General features: G+C 37.0%; 1 protein-coding gene across 1 annotated transcript in view; it reads right to left on the bottom strand.

Annotated features, from left to right (window-relative positions):
* Window positions 1–25,666, bottom strand: part of Ccdc141 (coiled-coil domain containing 141) — a 166,238-nt gene that overhangs the window by 137,697 nt on the left and 2,875 nt on the right. The gene's annotated exons all lie outside the window — the stretch shown is intronic.

Raw genomic sequence — 25,666 nt, 5'->3', positions numbered from 1 at the left:
TAACATGTATTTTAGAACATCCTTATTCAACATTAACAACCTTGACCTAGACGTCTAAAGGAGAAGGGTGTGTCTTAAATGTCTTTTGTCTCTAATTTCTGGTATGTCAATTGACATGATATACATGCCAATGGATTGTAGTAAACTAAAATGCAAAAATAATCTTATTTGCTGTGAAAAATAATAAACAGAGCACCTATTCATAGATAAAATATTAAAAGTATTTGAAAGCCTATAGGGTCCCAAAAAAGTTCTACCTACAGGCTTGTTGGGCTACATAGGAATTTCTGCCTTGGTAGTTCTTTTAACTGTCAGCATTTTCTCTTAATATTCTGGTCACAGAGTATAAATTAGATCACTTTCCTGATTCACACTTCTCAATGATTTTTCATTGCCCATAAGATAAAGAACAACCTCTTTTCTGTGGCATACCTGGCTTTCATGCTGTGGCTCCAGTCAATTTACCCATCTTCTCTTTTTCATGATCCTTTCCTAGTCTTTTTCTCCCTAATTCATTGATGAGTCATGGAAATCCAGTTATTGATCTCCTGATGCTCCTGGTGTCTTTATGTATGCCTTCTGATTGCTCAAACTGTCTTCTTGATTCTTTTTTTTTTTTTTTTTTCCGGTCATGGGGCTTGAACTCTGGGCCTGGGCTCAGGGCGCTGTTCAGCTCAAGGCAAGTGCTCTAGGGCTTGAGCCACAGTGCCACTTCCGATTTTCTAGTGGTCTAGTCTCACCGACTTTTCTGCCTCGGCTGGCTTTGAACCATCATCCTCAGATCTCAGCCTCCTGAGTAGCTAGGATTACAAGTGTGAGCCACCAGGCCAGGCTTCTTGATTCTTATATAGCTGGTAAGCAATCACTAATGAAGTCTTTCCTGATTCGTTCTACCTTTGCCTTTTCACCAAACCTATAATAGGTTTCTGCTGAAAATCTTATATAATTATTGGGATTACTTCTTTACATGTCTATCCCTTGAAGACTGAAACAGACATGAAAATATCTCTTTTTCAACTCCTCTTCCCCCCAAAAAGCATATACAAATATTTGTGTTATCAGGGAGGTTTTAAAAAAGCAATGTGGAATGCTAACAAGTATTAATCTAGATGACTTCTGTAGATCTGAATTTTTTCAAAGGAAAAAGTTACAATGAATGTTTCACCTTCATATAAACTTCTAGAGTATAGAAATCATCTCATTCTTATTGTTGTGTTGCCTGTTACCTACTCTATGAGTTAATGCATCGAAGAATGACTAATAATTACATACATTTGAATGACTTTGCAAGAACAAACTGGGGCTTAAAGTCAGCTCCTCGTAATCTCCCTTGGCACTTGCTTGCTTGGTAGGCACCATTTGTACCATTTGTACCATGCCTATAATCTGACATTTTGTTGTTCAAGATGGGTTTTTAAAGACTTTTCTGGCTGACTATTAACTATGATCCTTTGGTCTCAACCACCTGAGTAGCTAGGTTTATAGGAATGAGCCATAGGCACCTGACAAAACTGAACTATTCCTTGTACCAATTGTTCACATTTATCTAGTAGACAGGTTGAATTCTAACTGAGCTTGGCAGGTAAGATCTGTTTTCATAGTAGAGGGTTATATATGGAATAAACTGGGCTTTATTAGCTGCTGAAATTTTGTGTTTCTAAAAGGTAGAAGCTGCTAGGTAACTTGTTCCCCAGGAAACTGCCAGAAAATATATTCCCTATATTCTCCCCCTTGCTTCAAGAAAAGAAAAAAACTCTTGCTTTTCAACTGTTTGTGTGTTGGGTTATAAGAAAGTGTTTCAGTCTATCCATTTAAATTTTCAGTTTCCATACAGTAAAATACTTAGAATTATCAATCTTTTCATTTTATCTAGATATTTGAACTTTTTAATAATGACTCATGACAAAAGTGTCTACCAGTAGCCTACTAAGTTAATTGTTTTTCTGGCGCTTACTTTCTTGATTTGTGTTTGAATAATAGATAACCCTTGCCTAAATAAATGAAGTACTTGAGGCCCACCTTGCTAAGGGTCAATACTATACCTTTGTAAATCGAGACATCTACCTTATAAATGAGCTTCTAATCCTATTTAAATGTTTATTGTGAGCATATCATTGGGGAATGGGCATCCCTGTGCACCTCCCTTAGGAGTTAAGTACTTTGGATCCTTCTCTAAAAATCTTTTTTGCCTTTCTGTGACCTTCATTCCTTGTACCTGCTTTACAGTATAATAACCCCCCCTCTTTACTTTGATGCCACCTTTAAGCCAAAGAAAGTACTAGAGGGGTTACAAAAAATAACAGAAAGAAAAATTAGACACTGCTTGAGATGCCAAAAAGAATTTGATTCTTTTTCAAAGTCTAAAGGAAAAATCAATTTTTGTCTTTATGTAGTAAAAAAAAAAAAACATACTCTCAGGTATGAACAAATCCATTCTGGGTTTGACAAAGCCTCGGGGCAGTCACCAAATAAAACACTTAGATTAATTTACAGCAGCAGTGATATTTTTTTTTTTAAGCTAGCTGTTTAAGAGAACAAATGGAATAGCTAGGTTACCGAGTAAGCAGACTCCTTGCTGACAATGAGATATGGAGCTTTTAAGAGGAGCCACCATGAAAAATGACTTGCCTCAGGCCTCGGTCAAGGCCAGCTTAATTTAAGTTTTCCTCTCCCACTTGGCTAGTCATTAAACTCAGGAAAGTATTTGGAATTGGATCTGAGAAAAAGACATTCTGGCTAACATCATAAAGGTAGTTATTTAAAGAGATGCTAAAAGAAACTACTTTCCCTTTTGGTTCCAAAACGATAGGAGACCAAGTCTGCTCTGTGATGCTTGAAAAATGCACTGTCTTTTTCTGTGTGGCTTCAAAATCACTTGTTTTAAGTACGGTATATTTTATAGCCATTGCACCACCTCAGCTGCCTCATAGAGTACAAAGAGGATTACAGCCTTTCTATTCACTGGAGCATTAAATGGTCCCCTGAATAGCAATTTACTAAAAGAGTAGTTCTATGCAGTCCATTCTGCATGCATTTTTCTTGACAGTACCTCTACCTGTAATATAAATGCTGAATTCTAGTTTATAGAAATAACCTTTGTGCTTCCCATTAAACAGAAAGAAATTTGCATAGGATATTTGAGAGCAGCGAATGAACACTTTAGAATGGTAAATAGTCGCGTTCAATTATTTTGGTCAGACTCATGCACATAGCATTGGGAATTTGTTTTAGCTTTTCCTGTTCTATTTATCTAAGGCATTCCACATATGCATTACTGTTTATCCAAACTTTCTTAGCCCTCAGGTCCCAATCCTACACCAGCCTCCTCTATAAAGCCCTCCAGAAACTCCAGTCAAAGCAATTTCTCATTCCTGGGGCGCCTAGAACAACTGGGAGTGAGAAAACTTTAGGTTCTATAGATTATAAGCTAGGTGACAACAGAACTGTCTTGCTCACCTTGTGTTCCCTTCAAGAGAAAGGTACTATAGAAGATAAATGGTTTTTTAAAAAAAGGTAAAATAAAATCAATGTTTAAAAATTCATATTTTGAAAAGACAAGTCATTATATTTTAGATAATAATTCCCTAAGGAAATAAACTAAAGTAAATAAAGTAAATAAAAATAACGCAAGTACAGGTTCTAAGTGCCAAAAACTGTGCCTTTTTTTGCTTCCTATAGATGCTGCCAAGATAATGATAATTGTCATTGGGTGATTTAAAAATATAACCTTGTCAAGCTCGTATTACAATATAAAATTCCCTAAAATGTCACTATTCAATACAAATCCAAATATTTAGTATATGTCCCCCAAAGTCCTATCACTTCATAGATCTTTCTACATACTCCAAGGATCAATAAATCATACTCATAGACTATACCATTAAGAAACAAAGTTCTTTCATATGCAAAAATGACTCCAGGGTCTTTATTTCATAATTACAGAATATTAATGATGCGAGAAGCTTATCAGCTTCAATATCTCACTATTATATATTTACATTACTCAATACTTCAGATTTATTTTGTTCTGATCAGTAATCCAGTTTAAACACACTAATTTTTACTTCACATAAAAAGGCTGTTCAAGTAGGCAGAGCTACTTATAAGCCATTATGTATGTTCTTTTTTTTCTAGTTTCCTTACATCTGTTTCATATCAAATGTATAATAATTATTCTGCAATAGGAATCTGTACTTTTATAATTTATATTGAGTCAAGGTTGAAACAACATACTTCAAATATATCAGTATAGATTTAGTCTTGATCTTGATAACATCATCATTTAAAATGTTAAGTTGTGAGAAAAGTTTCATGTTCATTAGTAATGTTTTCCTCATTATTACTATCCCCTTAGGATCTGGAGTTCCACAGAAAGCATTTTCCACCTGGCGCTGGTGGCTCATGCCTCTAATACTAGCTACCAAGAAGGCTGAGATTGAGGATCATAGTTCAAAGCAAGGCAGGGCAGGAAAGTCCCTGTGTCCCAACTAACCACTCAAAAACTGGAAGTGGCACTGTGACTCAAAGTGGTAGAGTGCTACCCAGGCCCTTAGTTCAAGCATCACAACTGGGGGGGGGGGGGGGAAGGAAGAAGCATTTTCCTATGTCTCAAATGCAAGTGGATATTTCATTCTTCCTCTCAGCCACCTAAGGTGCTATAGAGACAAATTCCAATGCCATTATTTCACCTTATATTTTATAACAGTTTTGTGACTATCCTCTACAGTGCTATAGTGTCTGTCCTCTAGACCAATCAACACCATCACCCAGAGGACCTAAGGATTTGCATGCCAGAAGCCATCTTTGGGCTGTGCATAGGTAGATTTCCACACTGAAAAACAAGAAGCTCCAGTGTTGGCCCATGTGTGACAGTATTTTCCATGGGATCAGGTATACGGCCTGGACAGGATAAGGGCTCTGTGTCTAGCTTGTGCCAGGAAGCTGATGCAGTATACACTACAGTGAAAAATAATAATAATAATTAAATTTGAGTCCCAGCTTAGCCAATGACTGTATCTCATCTAGTCCCTGAATATCTCTCAGATTCAGGTGCTCCATTTGCAAAAAGGAGCCCCCAACCCCTCTAGTGCAAATGTGAGTGCTTCATCTGTTCATGTTAACCATTCTAACCTAGCTGTTGTGTTGGTAGTTTATGACAATATTTCAGTCCTGTAGCCAAGTTACATGGAATGGTGATGGTCGTATTTCTATATGTTTCAGTATTTCTTGATGGCAGCTAGAGTAGTCATAAATGTTGATAGAATAAATAGGCAAATATATGCTCTGGTTTCAAGAATGAGGAGAATCCTGACATTAACCATGAATCCTTTTGTTATCTGGCTAACACTAATAATTCTATTAGCAGAAAATAATTATTGTAATTAAAGACTTTATTTCTTTAAAAGTGTTTGCATCATATCCTTATATTTAAAAAAGCAATCCAACTTTGGTGCAAACCAGAAATACTTTATGGCAAAGAAAGAGAAAACACAGACAAGAATCTAATATCTATCCTTAAACATTAACAAGAACAAGGGAAGGGGTGGGTAGGAGAGGGATAGGGGAGAATGTTGAAAGAGGTAACATTGATCAGGATATATTGTATTTATAAACTGCTTGTTAAATGGAAAATCCTTTGTACAACTACTTAAAGATACAATTTTTAGAAAAGAAGAGTAAGATTATCAGGAGAGCAAGTTCTGTCAGGAAAGCATAGCAAAATAGAAATGTCTATGTTCCTCTACTCATGTTTGAATAAAAGCCATTTAATAACAGTGTGAAAGGATAATTCTTTAGTGGTAGGATATGCAGAATCAGAAAACTCCTAGAGGGGAAGAACATGGAGAGAGGAACATAGGAGGAGTTTCCTTCAAAATAACATCCACAGTAGGTTAGGTTCTGTCATATACTCAATATGGAATCTTAAACAAACACTCAGTGTCAGCCTTTACATCTAGAAAAGGCTTTGATGGCTCATACTATTAATTCTAGCTACTCATGAAGTTGACATAAGTGGATTACAATTCAAAACTATTCTAGACAGAAAAAGCTATGAGGCTCCATTTCCAAAATAACCAGAAACAAAAGTGGTCAGAACTGGAGGTGTGGCTCAAGTAGTATAGTGCCAGCTAAGCAAGCAAGCAAATAAGCCAAGTGAATACAGGCCCTGAATTCAAAGCCTGGCACCAGGAAAAAAATGTCAAGTAGCAATTGTTTCCTTGTAATAGTGTGCTTAGCATAGCACAGTCTTTCAAAAAAAATCAGCAGCTTTTATCACCATCATCATTACTAATATTAACCAAAGTGCCAGATAATTATGACAATAGAGTAAATATTTTGAAAAGGCATAAAATGCCTTTATGTCACTAAGGCAATACTTTTATTTGTAAGTCAGAATGAATTTGAGTTTACAAATCCTGGCTGCAAATTACTTATTTTTAGCATAACTTAATTGTACAAAAAGGTTCTCATTTTTAAATTTCTATATGTACACAAAATGTACTTTGATCAAATTTATACCTTTGTTTAATTTTTCTTATCTTCTTTGTCCCTCCACTTTTTAAAGTTTGTAGTGGGTTTCATTATACTATTCTCAGATAGACAGACAGATAGAGATAGAGATATAAATATAGACACTACACATAAGAACAAACACATTTATTTTTATACCTTGTCTTATCTCACTCAACATGATGATTGTAAGTTTGGTCCATTTCCTTATGAAGATGATTTTCTGACTTCCAAGTAATTTTCCAATAAAAGATAAATTAATATACCAGCAGCTAATTTTGGCTATGGAACCTAGCTTAGCATATCTGTCTGGCCTGCCTGCAGGAGCTGCCTCTCATACAAACTGGCAACCAGCAAAAAGGACAGCCTGGACTTCTGAAATAAAAGCTGCATAGAAATATCCTCCACCTGAAGGCTTTAACTTTCAGAGGTTCCTATAATAAAAGCCAAGTTAGTAAAATATCATTTGGGTCTGTTATCATCAGGAAATGTCATTGTCACAGCTCTAGCAGAAAGAAATAAAATTTCAAAAAGAAACAACTTGGAAAATTCTGACATTATACCGAATCATCGATCTGAATTAAACGAAGTTATTTTTTTTTAAAAATCCATTTCAAACCTGAGCCATTAAAAAAAACCATGAACAATCAATTCATAATGGAAAATCAGGAACAGTTTTGACTTTTCAAGGTTACAACCCAATCTCTTTCAATTAAATATCTGCAGATATTTTCTTCTCAATATACTGCAAAATAATTATTATTCAAAATCATTTCTTTCAAACAATAAATGGTGGTATTTAATACATTTCAAATATATCCAAAACCTCTGCATTACTTTTCATAAATTCATTTTCTCAATTTTGTTCTTCTTTGGCATTTGCATATAAATGATTGCCATTTATGTGCTCTGTGAAATGAAGTAAATAATATAATTAGAAATAATCCACAGGTGCATGGCTTAGATTCTTAATAGTGTTCTCTATTGTTTTGATAGGATTGTCTGTACCCTTGAATTTGTTTAGGTTCCATGGCTCTTTTATGTAACTGGGGGCGGCGGGGGGGGGGGGGGAGTTCTGGAAGCTTATCAAGAATACTATTGTGTGTTTTACTGGGAAACTTGAACTCTAGCATGCTTGGTGAAAAACAAAAACAAAGAGAATGACATATTCTCTAAACTACACAAAAACTAGAACAGCAGGAAGTTTTTGCTCCAAACAGAAGAGTAAATAAATACAAATATTAAACTAACATCTGCTCACAGAATAGAGCCAAATTAGAGCAGAGAGAAAAGCAACTCTCCATTGAAGATTTAGACCTTTCCCCTCACAGAATCTTTTCACTTTTGCACCCCTACTTCCACAATCTCTTGTATCAAGAGTGACCTAAAATTCCACCTTCTCCATGAAACCATTCCAGCTAAATTAATTTTTTTCTCCTTGAACTTGCCTATGGGTCTTTCGCTATTAGCATTTTTCATCTGGGGACTTAATTAATCATCTAGTGCCTTGATGTTGTGATTCTACTGTTATTTAATAGCTTTATGGGCTTACCAGGGTCATTTTGTCCTCTATACATTATACATGATAGATATCTGGCAGCCATGACTGACTCTTAACATTTCTTTCATGTCCCTCCTAATGCTGAACACAAGGCAGACACAGTAGACAGGGACTCTAGCCTGTCACAACAGAGCCATCCTGTTGCTATGGTGACTTAGTGCCTGCAAATCTGATGAGACCTGCAGCTGCAACATTGATATCACCGAGTGGACCTCTTCAGTCAGCTGAGGAGCAACTCATAACTATCCACAGTGAGCGGCTCCTCATAGTCCAGGAGATGAAAGAGCATGTGAGCCTACTAGGCTGGTTTACAGCCAGCTGTATAAGTAGGGAAAATAACTCATCTTCTATAAGCCTCCTCCTTTGCAAATTGGAAATTAAAAATACTAACAGGAGCTGGGCGCCAGCAGCTCAAGCCTGCAATCCTAGCCACTTTGGATGCTGAGATGTGAGGATCATGATTCAAAGCCAGCATGGGCAGTAAAATCCACATGACTCATCTCCAACTTGCTGAATCAGAAAACAGGAAGTGGTGCTATGGCTCAAAGTGATAGAGCATTAGCTTTGAGCAAAAAAATAAATAAATAAAAAGCTCAGAAACAGAACCCAGGCCCTGAGTTCAAGCCCCATGACTAACAAAATAATAATAATAATAATAGTAATAATGATGATGATGATGATAGGGAATAATCATTTAATACTCATTATAGGAAAAACTCTGGTCTAAATTCTTTTCATGTTTCCACTTATTGGATCCTCATGATCACTTTATAAGGAGGGCCCAATTATTGCTCTCATCTTACAGGCATGGACACTGAGACAGAGAGAGACTAGGTAACTTCCAGAAAGTTCCACAATTGGTAACACTGGACTCTTATTTGGGTGGACTTTGTCTCTCACAGAGTTTTCTTATATCATTTTAGAGATAAATACTTAAACTACTTAAATGTATTCAATATATTTGAAATTAAATTTATTTGCAATTAAATATTGAAATTAAATATTGAATTTTAAAAAGTGTTTGACCCCAGATGCTGGTCATCAAAGGCTGAGATGTGAGGCTGTCATTCCAAGTCAGCTTGGGCAAGAAAGTCCATAAGAGCCTTATCTCTAACTAAACACCAGCAAACCCAGAAGTGGAGCTGTGGCTCCAGTAGTAAAGTGCTAGCCTTTAGCCAGCGGCTTAGGAACAGCACTCAGGCATGGAGTTCAAGCCCTAGAACTGGCATACATGCACGTGCGTGCACGTGTGCACATGCATGCACACACACACACACACACATACATACATATACACACACCACAGTGTTTGATACATACCAAACACTCAATACCCATATGTCATGATTTTAGTTTCAAACTCATTACTAATTGTAACAAAAATTATCCAGATAACCTAGTATGTGCTAACACAATCTCTGCCCAAAGGAAAGCTTCAAGTTTTATGAGAAATGGAGAGTAGTGCATGCACATACAATGCCATGTTGCAGATAGCCTTGATCTGCCTAGAGTCTAACCTTTGGAGTACTAGGCAGCTACAAGTTAGCAAGTACCCAGGGTAATATGCATGGGAATCCCGTACAAGCTATGCTTAAAACACACTACACAGGCAACACCTTGAATGAGGACCACATTCATGGGGCTACTATAATGGATATGCTGAGGATCCTAGAGGAAGCAGTGGAGTCTATCGTGGGGCCAGAGCTCAGGGAAGTCACAGAGAAAGCTGACTTGGCATTGAAAAAGTGAAGATATCAATAATTCACTTAGAAATCCATCTTCCTTCAGTTAAAAGAATAATGACACAAATCAGAAGAACTAATCGTATTAATAATTTATCAGTCCCACCATGTTCTCTTAGGAGCTCAAATGTCTATACATTAATAATTGAATCTCCTTAAAACCACAGAACTGTGGTGTACGAGAAAAGTGAATACCATTTAAATCATCACTATTGCCTTTATTCCTTTCTGCAGTTTTGTTACTACATAGAGATTAACTGCTGTTCTTTGCTAGTGCACAGAGATTTCGTTACTTTGCAGAGATTACATAACAGATACATATGTTTATGTATTTATTCATGTCTTTCTTAATTTGTGGAACATGTCATTCAATTGAGTACTTGAAATGTTCTTTCCTGAAAGCTTCATGATGTGTTGCTAAGTCTTTTTTTTACTCCCACTTTCCAAGATTCCTATTTATAATCCATTGATGGTAGTGAGAACTCAATGGGAGATTTCTGGAGTCGAAAGAGGTATGAAGAAGCTATTATAGACATTTAAGATGTAGACTAGGACTTTGAGTAAGAAGTTCTAAGAATTCTGAGAATCAATTTAAAAGTGTGCTATCACAGTATGTTTGTGTGGTAGAAATACACTTTTGCTGAATGAATAAATTATAAAGAAGGTATTTCAGAATCAATATAGCTACATAGAGAGGAAAGAAAGCATGGAAGTGCATCTGCAACCTTTAAGCATATAGGATACATAAAAAGATCCCAGTGATATTCTTACATAATTGCCAAAGAGATGCTATTTTGAATCAGAATGTTCTGTATGTTTGGCCCATTGGAGGTCGCTGATATTATTATTAACTAGCGTAGTTTCAGGAAAGCTAACATATGGAATCAAGTTATAGTTGCTTAATGGGCAACTGGGAAGAAAAGAAGCTACAAGAACAGAGCAAGCAATTTCTCTGAAATCTGACGGAGGCAACAGGGCAGTGCAGGTTAAGAAGAAGCTTATATTCAGAGGAGGGAGAGGAGAGGTCACAGAGATGAGCAGCCTTCACTGAAAAGTTGGAAGGAAAGTTAGTAGTGGGTTTGTCTCCTTATGAGTCTGGTTTTCCATAAGATTTAGGTCTGAAGTTTGGAAGGAAAGGAAGTAGTGAGAGAAAGATATAAAGCAGATGACTAAAGAGTCTTATTCAAGCGACCAAGGCCAGGAGGAAAGGAAAGGAAAGGTTGCATTTTCCTACCTTGAGAAACCAAATGGTCACAGTGCCATTGATTCCCTGATATCCTGGGCTAGCAAGTCTAGGGTAATGACCTCCTGCTGTGAGGTTATCATTCTGATGCTTATATCAGGCAACCAGTAAGTGAATGACATGAATGGATCATTTCCACAAGAACTGTCGGCCTTCCACAGAAGGCTTAAGTAGGTTACTAGCTGGCTGGCAACAACACCTTCTGTATGCTTAAGTAGCAGCTCAGGATTCACACAGCCAGGCACTAAACTTGAAGAGCCAAGGCAAGGTCAGAACACCTGTATATTTTAAAGGTTGACAGCAATTCTTTCATAGAATGGGAGGAAAGAAGTTTTGGCCCCAAACGAACTCTCTCTCTCTCTCTCTTTCTCTCTCTCTCTTTCTCTCTCTCTCTTTCTCTCTCTCTCTCTCTCTCTCTCTCTCTCTCTCTCTCTCTCTCTCTCTCTCTCTCTCTCTCACACACACACACACACACACACACACAACCAAATCAAAAGCTTGAACTAAGCGACAACAAAAGAAAACTTTCTATAGTTCTATGTTTGAATTAATCTTGATTAATTATCCAACACTTTTTTCATGAGTAGCTTACTTCTGGAAAGTAGACTTAAATCTTTATTCCATCCATAACTGTAATATGTAGACTTGATTTTCATCTGCCCAAACACAAACACTAATGACGATAACAACTGATGGAATACTCAAATTATTAGAAACATGTTTTTCCAAAAATTTCTATTCCCCATAGTGTTTATTATTCAGCACCTAAGCCTTCATCTACAGCATAAATGAAAACCAGTCAAATACAAAATATTCATAAAGGACTTAAGCAGTACAAAAGAAGTTAGTCCAAGTTTTTCAAATATGGTAACAGACAGCATATCCTTGTTTGGCATTATATATTCATTACTTACATATCAAAATACACAATATTTAATGATCTGTTAACTAACATGAAGCACAATTAACCAAGGCATGTTACTAGCTATTTTTAGAATCTGAATTGCAGTTGGCCTCTCGATTATCATTGTTAATCAACATAACCAGAAGAAATCCACTGAGCAGGTTTCAGCAGTGAACAATGAACAAATCAATTATACTTAAAAATATCCCAGTGAACCCCAATATTGCAATTAATATGCACCAAAATATTTTAATTATTAAAATGTTTTATGCTTTCAGAAATTGTAACCATGTAGTTCAGTATTTAATTACTGCCTTTTACTTACTTTCTTTTTTTGGGGGGGGGAGGGGGTCTGGTCGTAGGGCCTGAACTCTGGGCCTGGGCGCTGTCCCTCAGCTCTTCAGCTCAAGGCTAGCGCTCTACCACTTGAGCCACAGCGCCACCTCCGGCTTTTTTCTTTTTGCTTATGTGGTGCTGAGGAATCAAACCCAGGGCCTCAGGCATGCAAGGCAAGCACTTTACAACTGAGCCATCTTCCCAGCCCCTGCCTTTTACTTTCTACCTTTCAAACTGGATTAAAACAAGGTTGTGTTTTCATTGTTGCAGATTGCTTTGGAAATTTATTTGTTTTGGAGACATTGCTTTTAAAGCAAAATCAGTTATAACTGTAGCCAAACACATGCAACAAATCCACTGTGTACCTTTTCAAATGTTACACAGAAAAAAATGTTTTTACTCTTCTTTTTTTTTTATTTTTTTGGTCCGGTCATGGGGCTTGAACTCTGGGCCTGAGCACTGTCTCTCAGCTCTTCAGCTCAAGGCTAGCGCTCTACCACTTGAGCCACAGCGCCACTTCCAGCTTTTTCTTTTTGCTTATGTGGTGCTGAGGAATTGAACCCAGGGCCTCATGCATGCAAGGCAAGCACTCTACCACTGAGCCACCTTCCCAGCCCTGTGTTTTTACTCTTCTTAAAACCAGTTCTAATAATGGTACATCATTAATCATGTTAAAATTTTTGCTAATAAAATTAGTTATTAATTTGACCTGGAATTTTTTTCTCTCTCTTAAATTGGAAACTTTACCTTTTCAAAATTTATTTCATTTTGTTTTTATTCCTCAAGTTACAACTTTCCTTTTCAGGTCCTGTATGCATGGGCTTGTTTACAAGTTTCTGTTAAGCTAAAAAAAAAGGGGGGGGGGGGCGCTGGGAAGGTGGCTCAGTGGTAGAGCGCTTGCCTTGCATGCATGAGGCCCTGGGTTCGATTCCTCAGCACCACATAAGCAAAAAGAAAAAAAAACAGAAGTGGCACTGTGGCTCACGTGGTAGAGCACTAGCCTTGAGCTGAAGAGCTGAGGGACAGCACCCAGGCCCAGAGTCCAGACCCCACGACCAGACCCAAAAGAGAGAGGGAGGGGGAGAGAAGAGGAGAGAGAGAGAGAAGAAAGAAAGAAAGAAAGAAGGAAAGAAAGAAAGAAAGAAAGGAAGGAAGGAAGAAAGAAAGAAAGAAATGAATAAAAAGAAATTTCCAGAAGATTCAGAGTTCTTCTAAATATACTATTATCAGGCACTTAAAATGGGCCTCATAAAAATCATGTGTTACTGGCCTTTGAAGTCTTGGTTCAAAAAATGAGATGAAAGATTTTCTTAGCAATTTTATAATGATTACACACTAAATTATAGCATTTTGTATATTTTGAGGTAAATTAAGCATATTAAATTACTGTTACTTATTTCTTTTCACTTTTACAGTAGGTTTGATAACTTTTGGCTTTCAAGTAACTGGTTAATTTCATATGCATAAGGGAGGTGGCTGGCATTTTCATTTTGTACTGTGAATGACTTGAGTTTCTAATGATACCCATCTTTCATGTCTAGCAATTGTAGCTTTTTGTCTTCCTTTCTTTCTCAGTCATCTAGAGCTTTATCAACTTGATAGAACTTTTCAAAATAACAACTTTTGGTTTTATTCATTTTCTCAATTGTTTTCAATTACATTGGTTTCTGTTCTTTATTGTTTCCTTCAGTCTGTTTTCTTTGGCTTTAATTTGCTCTTTTTTTCTGGTTGCTTCTGTTTAGATCTGCTGGAGATAATTGTTCTTGCCTATATAAGCATTTAATGCTCCAAAGTTTATATGTGGTTACCAAAATATTTTAAATTACAGATGTGGTTTGCATTTGTGGTTGGCATTTTATATCTTCATTTATTGCTACTCTCAGATGTGTGACACGCTAGCAAAATGTTTTCTTTTCAACACATCAATAAAACTTTAATAGCCTATGGGTTCACTGAACCTAGGAAATCACAAGACACCTAGAAGCAGGCAGCAATAGCCTTGGGTGGTTTGGGTTTCTCTTCTTCCAATTATAGAAATTTTGGGAAGCATTTTGAATTGGCACTTACTGAATTTGAGAGGTTGTGGCTTGGGGAGTTCCCTGTCTACTGGAAGACTAATTAGGCTTCCTTTAAAGACTATCAGATCTCCATCCGTGCCATATGAGCCATGGAGTGGAGAGAAGAGAGTACTCTCTCAATCTGGTCTTCTTCCTTCCCTGGCTTGTTTTTGTACTTGAAATTTATATCAGGGAAGCTTCCCTGACTTGTCCTGTGGCTTAAAAGCTAGGGCTTTACTTTGCTCACTGTGCTATGCATTTCCTACTGCTCTTCCTCCATAAGTAAGGGCAAAGGGAAGGGGAAAAAAAAGGGAAATGAACCCATCCCAAGTGCTGGGCCCTATAGGGGCTTCTCTCCTTAGCGAGGTTTCTTGTCTCAGAGGGTCAGGCACCTGCGTGGCCACCACTGCTTTCACTGTCACCACTGCCATCAGAGGATAGCCTGCACTGGGACAGAGACACCAGACACACAGAAAGCCAGAAAAATAAAAGCAAGGGGCTACCTTCTTCTCTGATCCACAGAATTCTTTTAACCTCCTTATTAGACCTGACAGAGGGGACTTCCCTGTAGCTTCTTCGATCCACATCTGAGGCATGCATCAAAGTGTCAGTCTGCCTTTGAAACCCACCTGGGAAATACTGGAGGGGAATAAATGATGGCACTATTGGCTCAGTGGTATGTGGAATTCTGATTTTTCCCTTAACCACCTGCTATACCCTTTCTACCCACATTCTTGGCTGACATGCATTCCACTAGGGGTTTAGAGTAACATTAGTGGAGATAGTGGGGTGGTGGGGGGTGCAGTCCATCTTGCCTATAACTAGAACCATGGAATTAGAAGGTTGCTGTATTTTCCTGAAGACTAATAGACTCTTGACATAAGAATGACATAGCCATGCCATTTGAAAATTTCTTGAGCTTCCCAGATTTGTACATTATATATCTAAGCCAAGGTCTGTAGTTTAGTAAGTATATTTGGGATAAGGTTAATCAGGTCAAAGTCACAGTAGATTGAAAACAATTCAAAACAGAACAAAACAAAAAATAGAACAAAATAAAAATCCTTCATTCTCATGTAAATATAATACATATATATGTCTATTCTTAAGCAAAACAATTTGTTGCCTTTTGACCAAAGTTTAAGACATATATTGTTATCTTAACATTAAATTTAATTCAGCAGCATTGAATGTAGAGAGTGGAGATAAAGAGCCATGGTCTACCACTTTGTTTTTGTATCATTAGTACATCGACTTTTCCTGTCAAGAGTTTTATCCTGCAAATCAAAATCTCAGACCAAGAGCCTTTTTGTCATTACCAATAAGGATTATGAGTTTTACTTTCTATAAAAATACTTTGATGGATAGAGCTTCCCTATGACCCAGCAATCCCACTTTTGGGCATTTACCCAAATGTTTACAAACAGGACCACACTAAAGCTACCAGCATGACTATGTTTATTGCAGCACTATTTACTATAGCTAAGATATGGAACCAACCCAGATGCCCCTCAGTAGATGAATGGATCAAGAAAATGTGGTATATATACACAATGGAATTCTATGCCTCCATCAGAAAGAATGACATTGCCCCATTTGTTAGGAAATGGAAAAACTTGGAAAAAATTATATTAAGTGAAGTAAGCCAGGCCCAAAGAAACGTAAGTCCCATGGTTTCCCTTATTTGCAATATCTAGTATATGTCTGAGTCAAGCAGGAAAGGTCAGATAAGGTGATGTTAGGGAAATGAACCCTAAGATATGTATTCAAATATTTTTTTTTCTTTCATGCGATTGCTTCTACGCATTTATAAGATTTTTTCTTTGTTGCTTTGTATGTCCCTCCCCCACAGTATAACCCCTGCTTTCACTGTAGTTGATGTAGGTATAATTTGTGGAGGGGAAGGGGAAAAACAAATCGTTTAAATAGGGATACAGGTGGACCCATTGCAACAATGAGATGTACAAGTCGTTATGTCGAAAACGAACTTTACAAGTTTGGTGCGGGGAGAGGGGGGAGAGAGCAGGGAGGATTGGGTGGGGGAGGCGGGGGGGGGGGGTGAGGATGGGAAGGGATGGGAAGGGGAAACAAAGGAGGAGGCTACAATGCTTGATAAGAAATGTACTCATTATCTTGCCCATGTAATTGTAACCCCTCTGTACAGTATTTTCATAATAAAAAACAACAAAAAAAACTTTGATGGTAAAATTTTTAAAAGAATTATCTTTAAAATAAATAACTAATATTAGCTAATAGTTTGTAGGCTACAGTTTTATGATCCCCAAAATGGTAGCTGTCCAGGCCTAAGACTCAGGTTTCAAATAAAGTGTTTGATTGCAAATAACAGAAAGCTTTAGCCAGTTTTAAGTACTTAAGAACTTAACTAGAACCCAAAATAGAGGCCTGGGGCTAGGCATAATTTTGCACAGTAAGAAAGAAGCATAAATGATTGATTTTCAAATATATTGCCTATTATTAGGCTACTCTATTTTAAAAAAAAAAACATGTAAAAAGATGTTGCACATCCAAAGCTACTTTCTATCTATATCCTTAGTACTATACTCCATGAATGGATATGCAGAATGAGACAGATTGCTAGGTCACAAAAAGTGGTCATCTTGCATTTTAAGACTTCTTTGTTTCCAAAATCATTGAAACAACCCAAAGTCACCCCAGCACTGACTAAGCATGCAACTTTCCTCATATTCTCACCTTTATTGTAGATTATCAATACTTAAAAAATTTTAAGGTATAGTAGACAAATAATTGTTTCTCTTCTTGTCACTATTATGTTTCATTTCTTAGGCCATCGATGTTGAACATCTTTCCATATATTTATTTGTGTACCTCTTTTGTGAGCTGTCTATTTAATTGATTTTTGGTTTATTTTTTCTTTTTATCGGTATAACAGAATATCACCTTTGAATACCATGTAAATTGCACATATTTTCCTCCCTGCCTATTGTTTGTTCTCTAAATTTGTCTCTGGTGTTTGGAAAATTCATTCATTTCCAGGACAGCTCAGCCATCACTTTCTCTGCCAAGTTTTTCCTGATTTCTCTGGCAAAATAAATCGTTCTTTCCACATATACCCCAAATATTTTATGCCTATTTCTATGTGTAGAATGATCATTTTAAATATTTCCCTTCTCATCAAGAAACTATATCAGAATGCAAATCAGTCTAACATTAGTAATAGACATACCTTTGAATATGCTTTTATTGGTTCTTCAAGAAGTAAATCATTTCACCAAATTTAGAAGTTTCATTTTACTTATTATTAGTACTATCATCCTATCTTCCACTTTAGTCAAACTCCTCCATCTTCAACTATCTTTCCATAAAAATTCTTAATTTCTTCTTACTTCAAATTCCTCAGAGGATGCTGCCTTGGATGTTGATCTCTGGTTTAATTATCTATTTCTATATAATAATCTGCTCAAATTCCAGTTGCTTCAAACAATAATCATTGAATGTGCCCAGTTTGGTCAGGGCTCAGTGGAGAAGATAGGTCTTACCTTCACAGAGGGGCTGGAAAGCTAAGGAGGGCTGAAAATAACACACTTCCAATGTGGCTTACTCATGTGGTTGGCAAGCTGGTTAGGTGTTAGCTGGGATGCCAGCCAGAATTGCTGCCTAGGAATCTGAGATCTTCTCCACTTTTGTCTCTCTACTAGACTCAAGTTCCTCATAGGTTGTGTGTTATAAGAGTGATTATTCTAAATTATAGGACATGAAATCAGCCAGTCTCTTGAGGCCCAGGCAGAAACAGACACATCATCATTTATGCTGCATTCTGTTTATCAAAGCAGAGAAGGGATGTTCCTAATTTTAAGAGAAGCAACATAGACTTTCATTTCTTGATGGGAGGGCCAAATGATTTGAAGCCATCTTTATACAATGGTAGTGTATATTCGGGTTTTCCAAAATTGTCAAGAGTTAGCACCTGCTATAACCCATGTACCCTGTTCCCTGCAGAAATATAGAGGGCACCGCTCTTTCTTGTTGATGTGTCACTTGCTGTCTCAGCATAAGGAGATGTGCAGTGTTCCCATGGGCCTTTAGTATCTGTCATAGAGCCCAACCTTGACCATGTTACTCTTTGGTCTCTATATTTATAAAACTTCCTCCTTCTAGAATCTAATCTTTATTCTCTAGTAAATCAATTTACATCAATACTTTTTCTGTTTACGGATATTGTTTGAATTTCTGTTTAGCAAGAATAAATCACAGTAACAAATTGTGGACTCCGGAGAGTGTATTAGACTAGCATTTCTGCTGTGATCTGAATGTCTTCCCAAATTTGATGTATTGGGAACTTAATCTCTAATACAACAATATTGGAAGAGAAGGCTTTTGAGGATGTGTTAGCTCATGAGTTCTCTGACTTTCTGAATGGACTGACATTTTAAATGAACTTGACAGATGGAATTTCACACACACACACACACACACACACACACACACACACACACACACACACACACACACAGAGCCACCACTACTTCACTTCTATGCCTTCTTTCATGTGAAAATACAGTGTCTCTTCCCTTTGGAATAATAAGGTACCACCTTGCAAGAGAGAAAGTAGACCCTCATCGGCCTCAACCTGACCTTAAATTTCTTAGCCTTCAAAATTATGAGAGAAGAATTTGTTTTCTTTATAAATCACTCCCTTTAGACATTTTATTATATCATGAGGAATGGACCAAGATACTCCCACTTCCATTTACAAAAAAAAACCTTGTCCAAGATCACCCAAGCAACTTTCCAGACCTATAGAACACTAACTGAATTTGAGTCTTTGGAATACACAGCCACTCTCCCTATTCACTAGAAGTTAATATTTAAAAAAGGAAATGTCCTATAGACTAGAAAAAATGTCCAGTGGAACAGGGAAATCATCAAGAAGTTTTGGTGTTTCATAATTGTTTCATAAGCTGTTTTTGTTTGTTTTAGGACAAAAAAAATCTCAATTTCAAAAATCCCAAAGAGCATTTAACTGCTTCTTCATTCTTGCTTTATCAAAAATGCATTATTGTTGTATCATTTCAGTGGCTTTGTTTTTAATGACCACTGAAACTTAAGGCAGGTACTTCCTAGAACACCTAAACACCAATCAATTTGAACCACATGTAACTGTGTCCAAATTTGGGCAACACCAGATCTTAGTCCTCTTCCTTTAAGATTCCAAATCAATTGAAAAGATAGAAAGCAGAGTCAACCAGGGAATAATGGCTGTATTCTTACTAGTGGTAAAAATAAAGGGAGGGGGGTGTAGCTGAGGAGGTGGGAGGGAAGGGATGGTAGGGGAAAAACAAAGAAGGAGGCAACAATGTTGGATAAGAAATGTACTCATTACCTTGCTCATGTAATTGTAACCCCTCTGTACAGTATTTTCACAATTAAAAAAACTTAATTAAAAAAATAAGCTGGAGAATGGGATTGATTTGACTTTTATATTTTTTCTCTCTAAAACCTAACCTCTGGGACCTGCCTCTGGAGAGGATGGGATCTGAAACACAGCTGTCCAGGAAGGATTGTGTCCTGTGTCTGCTGGTCAGGTCTGCAGAAGCAAAGAAAAGAGAATCAATAGACCAGAAGCAAACAGTGTCTCCAGAAAAGTCTTTGACTCTGGCCTCCCTTTGAGACTATTCCTTACTTGAGTCTTGATAGCCAATTACCATATTCTTATCACTTCTGAAAGGGGAAAAAATGAGGAGAAAAGATGGTAGATGCTTCCTCATTACTTGTAAGAGAGTATAATTACTTGAGAGAGGCTATAAATTCCAAATCTAAAGACTTATCAGAGTAAGAAAATAGAAAACATAGATATTCCATATGAAGTAAATATTTAAGATGAAACCCTATGACACAGATATATAGCACCCTTTCAATACTTTAAAATGTGATTACATTAAAAATCATACATGTGGGGCTGGGAAGGTGGCTCCGTGGTAGAGCGCTTGCCTTGCATGCATGAGGCCCTGGGTTCGATTCCTCAGCACCACATAAGCAAAAAAAGCTGGAAGTGGTGCTGTGGCTCAAGTGGTAGAGCACTAGCCTTGAGCTGAAGAGCCCAGGCCCAGAGTTCAGGCCCACTACCAGACCCCCCCCCCCCAAAAAAAATCATACATGTGACAAGGTCTGGTGGCTTCCACCTATAATCCTAGTTACAAAAGAGGAAGAGATCTGAGGATCATGGTTGAAGCCAACCTGAGCAGGAAAGTCTGTGGGACTTCTATCTTCAATTAACCATCATTTAAAAAAAAAATAGAATTGGAGCTATAGCTCAAGTGGTAGAGCATTTACCTTGAGAAAAAAAGTTCAGGAATGAGGGCTGGGAAGGTGGTTCAGTGGTAGAGTGCTTGACTTGCATCATGAGGCCCTGGGTTCGATTCTTCGGCACCACATAAACAGAAAAAGCCAGAAGTGGTACTGTGGCTCAAGTGGTAGAGCGCCAGCCTTGAGCTAAAAGGCTGAGGGACAGCACCCAGGCCCAGATTTTAGGTCCCACAACCAACCAAAAAAAAAAAAAGTTCAGGAACAACACCTAGGCCTAAGGTCCAGAATCCACAAGTGTGCATGTACGTGTGTGTGTACACACACACACACACACACACACACACAAATACATGCTACAAGATGTCTTTAATGAGTAAATATTATTCAAATCACATATCTTTAAAATACATCCTTAAAAGAGATTTTCCAAAAGGTGAAAAGTTACTTACAAATTGGGAGAATTACTAAGCAATCACCCACTATCTGACAAAGGATTAATACTCAGAGAAATTCTAATAATTAAAAAATGAACTTTTCTTAAAATTGGACAAAGCAATTCCATTGTTATTTCACCAAAGAAGATACACAATTGGCCAGTAAGCACATGGAAAGACATTTCAACATCATTCATTATTAAGGAAATACAAACAAAAATAAAAGTGCAGGCACATGAAAAATATTGTCAAATATTACCTGTAGACTATGTACATGAGGTATATCTGAAACACATAAGACTTATGCTTGGATTCTAGTCTATGATCATTCATTATGTACATGCAAATATTCTAAAATCAATCCTAAAAACCTGAGACTTGGGAACATTTCTGATACAAAGATTAGTAATTCTACTTCAGATATGATTATCCATTTCATTATTTTTTTAAATTTTTATTCAAACTGAATGAGGTTCTGATACCTGCACCAATAGGTAAAAATCTTGAAGACATCATACACTAACTGAAATAAGCTAGACACCAGAAGAAAAATACTATAAGATTCCACTTATTTGAGGTACTTAGAATAGACAAATTCATAGTGAAAAAAGTAGAAGTCAAAGTAATAATGGGAATTACTACTAGGGTTCAAAGTTTCTGTTTGTGGTAAAGGAATTAAATTATGCATAGAATTAAAGCTACAGAACAACAAATGGTTAAAATGGCAAATTTTATGTTATGTATATTTTAACACAATTGGAAGTATTTTAAATACATTCTGGATGAATACTTCAGATAAACAGCCATAAACCTCAAAAAGACTTTTAGCTCTATTACTATTATATTCTACTCATAGCATATTCATTTCTAGCTCAGTAAACAGGAATAGGACAAAAATAAGCTTTCACTGGGCCAGAGATTTAGTTAGAATTAGGAAAGCAATAGATTTATGACAGACAAACAAGAGGTGAAATGGGTTAGTGTTTTATACTCTGAAGAGTCATTCTTCAGTGAAGGCAAATGTCACATATCTACAAACACAGGAGACAGCGCCCAGGAGTTTTCTTGGAAACATATCATCCTCATTCCATTGGGCACTAGCAATGTAGCTGACAAGAACATTCTCAGCTGCATCCCCAGGATAGTTCTACCTCTTCTTTCCTGCCTTTGTCCACTCTGTGTACCTGAAGGTGTAACATCTATAGTGGCCATAGGCAGACCGTTACCTGGCTTAAATCTATTGACCTCTTCATTTTTCTGAATAGCTTCTTTCTCATTAGAAATAATTTGAGCAAGATTTGGGAATTTAAATGTCTTTGGAGAGTTACAGCTTTTTTTCCCCCATAATTATGTTTATTACCACTGAAAATATTTTTCCTTTAGAGACTCCACTGGGAGGATTGTTAAGTACAACTGCTGAAGGCAAAATAAGATCTCTGGAGCACAGACATTACCAACATTACTGACACTCATAAAAACTCTGTGTTTCTAGAATATTTCCCTTTCATATAAATTACTAAAGTTTGAGACAATTTTCAGTGGAAAGCAAAAAGAAACCACTTTTTGCTATTAAATTGAGTATCCACATTATTCTGATATATTTATTATTAGCATGAATAATTATGCCACATTTCCTCTTGAAAGCCACATGTACATCCATGTATCATCACATTTCTCTTCCCAATTTTTCTTTTTAGTAGTGTGATGAATAACTGTTACTATCCTAATTTTCCAAATGTGTATCTTGAGATAAGAAATTAAACGCTTTGCCCAAATTAGTAATGGCTCAACACTGAATCCTACACCCTTCCTATAACACTTATGGAGACTTTTCTTTGTAATTAGAACAAAGTTCAGGGTCTTGTGCACAGGGAAAACCCTAGGATGAACATTAAATGTTTATTGATTCTTGAACTATTATCATCCCTACCCTTTGAAAATCTCCTATTAAAACTAACCTGGATCTAACTATTTTCTGCTACAGGTTAAGGTTGTACCGATTCAGGCAGCATAAGTAGCAAATGGTCCAATTAGTGATCTATCTACTGGCAATATGAAATTCACAATTTTTTTATTTTGCAACATTGGCAAACCTGAAATTGATGTGGATTCCTTGATAATTTCCTTTTTTTACACTTTAGAAATATAGTTATTTAAAAATCAGTTCTGTTTAGAAGATGGTTGGGCTGAATGGCTCGGTTGATGTGGTTGATGTGTGAGGAAGTATGAGAGATGGGCATTAAAAAGTAATGGCTAAACGTCTAGGTGAAGCCAAAATGCCCATTTATTTTAGAATCCATGTTCATACACCTATATGCAGTGACAGAAAATGGCCCAGGATCCCATGCCACTTAATGGTAAGATCACAGTGGATAAGAAGTTGATCTGTCCTGTTCTCTCATTTTACAGGTAAAAAGCTGTAAATCCAGAAGGCTTAAATGGCTGGTTCATTACCTAAGGAATGGTGTAAAAGCCTAAAATGTTTAGGACCTCCAATCTCAAGTGGTTTCCAAGGAGGACAGACCCTCCTAAATGGAAAACCATAAGCCATCTGAGAACTTGGGTGGATTTGAGTATGCAAATCTGAGTATAGGAGCTAGGGATTGAAACATTATTCCAAGAAAGTTTTCCCCTTGGAGTTGCATTGATGAAGTGAGAGAAGAGACATAATTTGAGGGATGCACACTACTATGAACCTTCACACCCAACATTTGTAATTCATTCTAATTCATCAGTGGACCAAAAAATTCTGGGTGGCATGACTTGTTAGTGAGGACTGAGGAAAGGATGTGGTTTTAAGTGCAAATTATCTTCAGCAACAATTGAAAGACATGAGACACAGCAAACCACAAGAAGGCAAACCTCCAGCAATGAGCAGGCATGGTGGGGAAATACTGAGTTTACACAGTTCATGGAATTAGGAATCAGGACAAATCACACAAGATTTTTGTATAACAGGAAGACCTTGAATTTAGAGTTGAGATGTAGAATAAGTACACCAAAATATGGGTGTTTTTAATCCTAATCCAATGCCTTTTCACATTGTCATGCTTGTTGTTTGTTCTTTAACATATGCAGTTCTTTCTGATGACCATGGATTACTACCTTGAAAGATAGCTTAGAGGCCAGAGAGCAGAGCTAGGAGCAGGGGAATAGCCCAGGTTGAGTGACCTCGTTCTTCAGGAATAATTCTTCAACTTCTGTATCTGATTTACTTAATTCTTTCTACCATTATCCAAACAGAAAACCACTATTGACATATCAGATTTAAATTACAGCTGCCTCTGAATTAGAAGTGAGAATTTCAACCCAAATATTCAAAGAAACCAGAAATATTAAAGTATTAAAATCACAGAACATCTTGATCATTGTTTTACTAGGATTTGGTGATGCTGTCAAGGAAGTTATCCCTGAAAGGAAAAGAGAGGACCTCAGCCCTTTTGTTAGATTTTTCTGAGAAAAAGAGTATTCAAGATGTAGGATAAGAGATAACAGATTTACAAGGATAACAGATTTACAAGGCAAGAAAAGCAGAAGGTACAAATAAAACTCAGCAAGACACAGGCCCATTGGAAGGACACAAATGAGTTGGTTGAGCAGGAGTGCAAATGCTGGGAACAGTACAATAGGGGCCCTATTGAACATTTCTTAGGTCAAGTAGTCCTCTTTGTTCTAGGCACCTGGCAGGTCTCAATCATTCCTGGTACTACAGATTTTGACTTTATCAAGTTCAGCCTAGAGATGTAAAGTAATTCCTCCTCTTTTACAACAAAAGATTTTTGTTTCTTATGTCTGTTAATAACCATCCTTTAGATCAAAGGAGGGGAGTGGCCAAACATGTTTGATCTCTAAGGCACAACAATCATCTGAAGCAAAGGTGAATAGGGGTAATGGTGACTTTTTTTTCCCTGTTTGTCATTGTTCAGTAAAAGAGCATGAAGCTTAAAGAAAAGGAAATGGTGCTTGTGCACTTGTAGCCAAGTTACACATTAATACAATGTTTATTTCTTATTTTTGGTTTCTGCTTCTTAATGTTCTATTCCCTAGCCTAGTCTATCTTAATTGTAGAACAGAATCCTTACCAAACTTCTTTGATCTTTACAAAGAAGGTCATTTGCCTATGAGGGTTATGACTCACAAGGCCAAGCCAGCTACACCAAAGGTTCCACCGTCCCTGCCTTGACATTTTTCTTTAAGTTTGTATTTCGTAAGCTAATTCCCATAGGATAACAAAGCAAGTGCTAAGAACTGGAGCCTTACCTCCAGAGAAAAGGGACTTACTGCTGCTATATTATGCCCTCCTTTATACCTGCTCTGTGAGGTCAGGTCCATGGGGGGCACAGCTGAGTTACAACTGAGGCAGATCTGGGCTAGTCTACACCCACATAACTCTAAGTCTGATGGGCCCAAATAGTAATGAGAAAATAAGAGGTATAAAACATCATGTTTTGCAATTTGAGCCACAAGCCCCACATTTTTATTTTATATCCCAAGAATTATGTAGCTGGTCTTGACCTTATGTGAATAACATTGAATGTCAATTTAATTTTATTTTGAGATTCTAAACTACTTCAGCAAGTCTGAGTTTGTAAAA

This window comes from Dipodomys spectabilis, unplaced genomic scaffold (assembly GCF_019054845.1).
Source record: "Dipodomys spectabilis isolate Male_0828 unplaced genomic scaffold, ASM1905484v1 ptg000115l, whole genome shotgun sequence".
NCBI lineage: Eukaryota > Metazoa > Chordata > Mammalia > Rodentia > Heteromyidae > Dipodomys > Dipodomys spectabilis.
Note: the sequence above shows the minus strand (reverse complement) of the source record. Positions and strands in the feature narration are given on the sequence as shown.